Genomic DNA, 5,872 nt, shown 5'->3' on the forward strand with positions numbered 1-5,872 from the left:
GCAAAATAATTGGAAAAATCTAAAAATTCTTTTTTTAAATATTATTTTCGGAACTTGAATTAACTAAAAAAAATAAAAATAAAAAAAAAAATTCTATTTTTTTTGAAAAATACGTGAAATATTCTAAATAGAATATTACACTGTACATATTCTAAAAATAATTTTAAAATGCAAAATAAATGGAAAAATCAAAAAATTCTTTTTTTAAATATTATTTTCGGAACATGAATTAACTAAAAAAAATAAAAAAAATAAAAAATGCGTCTCACGGTCTCACAAAATATAGGTTGTCTCAAATGAACCTAACCCTATATATATACATATATATATATATATATATATATATATATATATATATATATATATATATATATATATATATATATATATATTACTATTTTTATTTAATTTATTTCATTTTAACACTGTAAAGCTAAAATCATTCGCATAATTAATTATTCGGATAGCAGAAGCAAATCGTTGATGGAAGGTAATGCGGGTCGTTACATAATTAATCTCAACACAATATTGATCATTCTAACTCAATCCTTAATACTCCACCCACCCCATATGATTCTTGGATTCTTTCTTAAGAGTTGAAAAATTGATGTATATCTTTTTTATTTAATTTATTTCAGTTTAACACTGTAAAGCTAAAATCATTCGCATAATTAATTATTCGGATAGCAGAAGCAAATCGTTGATGGAAGGTAATGCGGGTCGTTACATAATTAATCTTAACACAATATTGATCATTCTAACTCAATCCTTAATACTCCACCCACCCCATATGATTCTTGGATTCTTTCTTAAGAGTTGAAAAATTGATGTATATCTTCAAACATTGTAATCATGAACATTTTCATATTATATAATCTAAACTTTCTACATTCCTCGGGTTCTAAAGATGGTAATAGGATACTCAATCCTAACAATTATTCTTGCATAAGTTGAAAATTGCTACTCAATTTCATACAATCCTATAAGCATGACTTCATTGCTTAATCTCAACACGTATCAATACATATTCTATTGGCGGAGGTAGCCCAATAGCGGGTGTAAGGAGTTAAAGGCTATAATAAAAATCGTACAATTTGGACATTTGGTTGAAATTACTAGATTGTAAAAAATATATAAAATTGTACAACAAATGACAAACAATAAAACTTTGACATTTTGGAGAATTTTGCATTCCAAACAAGTATTGTGTTTCCCGAGTGATTATCTAAGGTTGTTTAGGCTTTGGACGGGTGTTGGTACTAATCTAACAAAAAAAATATGGAAAAAAAAAAATATATATAGAATTAATGCTTTCATCGTCGTAAGGTTTCGAAACAATTACTCGTATTTTGGAGCAGTTCTTTGGATTTCTGACAAACATTTTTAATATTCCAACTTAAATTTGTATTCAAAAGAGCATGCCATATTAATTTGCTTCATAGCATCCATGTATTTCTCCAGAAAAAACTTAAAAGTTTGACTTGAATTTTTTTTACAGAATTTCAAAATGTCAATTATATATATATATATATATATATATATATATATATATATATATATATATATATATATATATATATATATATATATATATATGAGGATAACATACATATAGATAACACATTTTTGGACTAATTCATTAGTTATTAGAAACTGTCAAAATAAAGATTTTTTTTAAGTATAAAAATGGTTAGTTTAATCAACTATAATAAATGAAGAATTATTTTGCCACATATCAATTTCTTACGAATTTTGATAATTGTTATTTTATTATATTTTCGAAATAAATAATATCTATATGTTAATTTTTGGGTTTTTTTTTTTTTTTTTTTTTTTTTTATAATTTTAAGTTAAAAAGCCATATAATACTTATATTTTTTATATATAAAATAATAAATATAATTGTAATTATAATTAATAGGTTTCTTCATTTCTTATTTCAAAATTTTATTTAAAAAAATACTTAATGTTTAAATTTTAATATTTATGATTTTATTTAATTAATCTATGTAATACAAGAGTTTTATATCTAATTTCCTATAAAATATGATAAATAGAAAATTAGTTTTCAGATAGTTTTGTTTGTTTATTTATTTATTTATTTATTTTTTTTGGCATGTATAGATGCATGTATGGATGAATGTATAGATGCATGTATGGATGAAGATACTTTTAAAGAATAGGTAGAAACGTCATTATAGCATGGGAGTGATGTCATCATAAACCCCACAAGTTAATGGGTAGTGATGGTGGCATAGGCATAGCCATCATCAAATCCTTGGCTAATGAATTATATAGCAAGAGGAGCATATTAAATAAAACAAGTCCTAAAAAGTTTAAATAAAGTGTGTTTCTTATGGGGACCAAACTTGCCATGCGTGTGACCACCAAAAACACATAAATAAAACAATTATTTAAGCTGCTTACATTCTTGGCCTATTTTGGGAGACCATGGTAGCCATGTAAGTCATCTCACAAATAGATAAAATCATGTATTTATGTTACTCTCATTGGGTCGGTACAAAAAGAGTTAAAAGTGTGCATAAAAACATGATCACCAAAATCTAGGTGCCTAAAATTTTTCCAACCTTTGTATTAGCCTAGGTCCAATTTTTTTAACGGAAATATGATTTATTAAGGTAATTTTTTATAGAACGGCGGTATGTTTTAACGGAAGCCCCTTCATATTTTTCAACGAAGACCTCGAGATCGAATAATCCAATAGGGCAGAGACGATCCCATAAAGATTCCAGGGAAAAATTCCCCACATGAGGAGATAAACACTTTATCTATTTTTTTATAGAGGCTTTGCGGGAGTCGAACTCCCAACCTTCCACCTCATATGAGTATAAAACTCATGTCTCTTCCTAGCTAGGTTTGAAGTCATTGACTTATTATTAAGATAATTAATTTTTTGATTTCTTCACATCTATGTAACTAGTTTTTATTTATTTATTTATTTATATATTGTATATATCTAGGTAACAAACTTTTTGAAAGTGTTCACATATAATCGTTATAACATGTTGTAGCAGGTTATATCCGGTATGAAAACAGTTTCAACAAGTTCGTTACCTTGATATGTACAAAAAAATAGTTACCCACCCATATGAACAAAACGAAAAGTAAGAGTAAATTACACGAATGGTCACTGTGGGTTGGGAAAATTTATATCTCTGGTCCCTAATTAATTTTTTTAACCCGGATGGTCCCTATTGTTTATTTTTGTTGGACACTTGGTCCATGTCTCACCTAAAAAGAGTATTGTGCTCTTATTAATTTATTTTTTTTAATTAATTTTCTTATTTGTATATTTATTATTTATATACTTAAAAAAAATTAATAGAACGTACATATTTGTATCTCATCCCTCCTAACTTCTATTTTCTTTTAATCTTTAGTGATATTGACGTCTTCACAATCTCTTCTTATTTTGGTCCTTCAACTCCGGCGAACCTATACCACAACCCCCTTTCTCTTCATCGACTTTTCCACCACCACAACCCAATGCATCACAAAAAGAAGGGATGGTCGATTGTGGTATTGGTTTGCCGGAGTTAAAGTACCAAAAGAAGAACGGGTGATGAAGGCGTCGTTGCCATTAAAGATGGAAAAGAAATAGAAGTTTGGGAGGATGAGAGACAAATATGTGGGGTCTATTAATCTTTTTAAATATATAAAAAATAAATACATAAATAAAAAATTAATTCAAAAATAAATTAATAAGGACACAATATTGTTTTTAGTAAGAAAGAGAGCAAACGCGCAACAAAAATAAACAATATGAATCATCCGAGTTAAAAAAAACAAGTTATGGACCAAACGTATAAATTGCCCCAAACCACAGGGACCATTCGTGTAATTTACTCTTACTTTTCGTTTTGTTCATGTTTGGGTAACTATTTTTTTTTGTACACATTCAGGTAACGAACTTGTTGAAAGTGTTCACATATGACCATTATGACCGGATGTAACATGCTAAAGCATGTCATAATGGTCATATGTGAACACTTCAAAAAAGTTCGTTACTTAGATGTGTACAAAAAATAGTTACCCAAATATGAACAAACTGAAAAGTTAATTACCTTAATAAGTTATATTCCCTTTTTTAACCAAAATAGTATTAGGTTATCTATTAGTGAAGGAAATGAACGACAAAAAAGGAGAATCATAAGCTGGAATCAGAAAGTTTTGGCTAAAAAATGACGCTTAGGTTCCTTTAATGTTGCAGACAATGATTACGATTCAGGTATGGGAACAAATTAATGATGCCAGCGAAATAGCGAATCCCCGTCCAACTCCTTGGTAAAGTTCTCATTCTTTCATTCTTTGTTTAAAATCCGAAAAATGATTCATATGAAACCTTTCAATCTTTGAACAACATCAGAAGCATTGAGTTCTTATCTCTTTCTTCTTACTTCTTTCTTCATACATCTTTAATAATCTTCATAAATATTCGAAATTAGACTGAAATCGGAAGCCTTCAATTGTCAATAAGAGTTGTTGAAAATAAGAATTCAGGTCTTAGGGAGTAGGGATGAAAATCTAAAGGTGTTATACACTTTTTCATCTATATTATACATATATGATACTATTTAGAGGTTGTTTGGTAATAATTTACGTTTATTTTATCTTTAATTTAGATTTTTTTTATAAGAAGAAATCAAGATTTGAAAAACAGAAGATATTCTTATAACTCTCACCTTAGATTTTTTAGTAAAATGTTTTTCCTATTCTTATAACTCTCACCAGGATCAGGTTTGGATCTCTCATTTGATAGGTTTGGAATGATGGTGTGTTTCTTCTTTATGGAAAGTTCGGCATCTCTGAGTTTAGGATCATCCTAAACTCCCTTTGTAGGTTTGTTTAGAGGACTTAATTTCCCGACGGGATATATGCAGATATACCTCATTAAGTCCCCCTAGTTCAGATTATTATTATTAATAATCATTCAAATTATAGCATTAGATCCGAACCTTTCTTGGAATGGATAAGTCTAAATTTACCAAATTTTCCATAAATGTGAAGGGACTATTCTACAAGTCTATCTCTCATCATTACCCTATTACATCATAAATTCCATTTCCCTTAAATCCTGATTTTTTCTCTATTTAAGACTTCAACAACAATATTTAAACATCCACTCATTAGTTTCCTCTTCCGCTTCATTATTCTTATTCTTCTTGCAACCTTTTTTTATTCTTATTTCCATTCCTTTCGATTTGCCATGGCGAAGAATAATATAGGTATTTAGACTGTGTTAAACTCCTTTAGCAATAATCAATTCTCTAACCTCATTAAGTTGTTCAAAATCGATCCTTTCTTCAAGCTGCAACTTCCTTTTTCCCATTCAAATGATTACCAATCTTGCTCACAGGTTTGTGGAAGTATATAACAATTTCTTTTGGTTAGGCTTGAGGTTGCCATATTTTGATTTCTTGTCAATTTTCCTTGATCATCATCATCTCCATATCACCCAAATCACTCCAAATAATTTTTGTAAAATCGTGTATCATTATGCTTTACAAAGCTTTAAAGATCGTGCCTTTACCTACCCTATTGTGGCATTTTGTAAGTCCCCAAATCTGCTTGTGTATCAATCAGATCCAGTTGATGGTGTGGAATCCCAATCAATTGGATGATGTCAGATCAAAATAAAAGAGAAGGAGAAGAAGATGATGATGAATCTATGATGTATTAATGAAATGATTGATGCTCCATACACATAGTTCATGCGCACTCTTCTCTCTTGTGTCTCTCACACCTTAGAATACACACACTTAAGCTCCTTGGCTATGTGACTCACATGCACTCCTCACCCTATATATATATATATATATATATATATATATATATATATATATATATATAT

The sequence above is a fragment of the Lactuca saligna genome, chromosome 4 (genome assembly GCF_052625555.1).
Source record: "Lactuca saligna cultivar CGN05327 chromosome 4, ASM5262555v1, whole genome shotgun sequence".
NCBI lineage: Eukaryota > Viridiplantae > Streptophyta > Magnoliopsida > Asterales > Asteraceae > Lactuca > Lactuca saligna.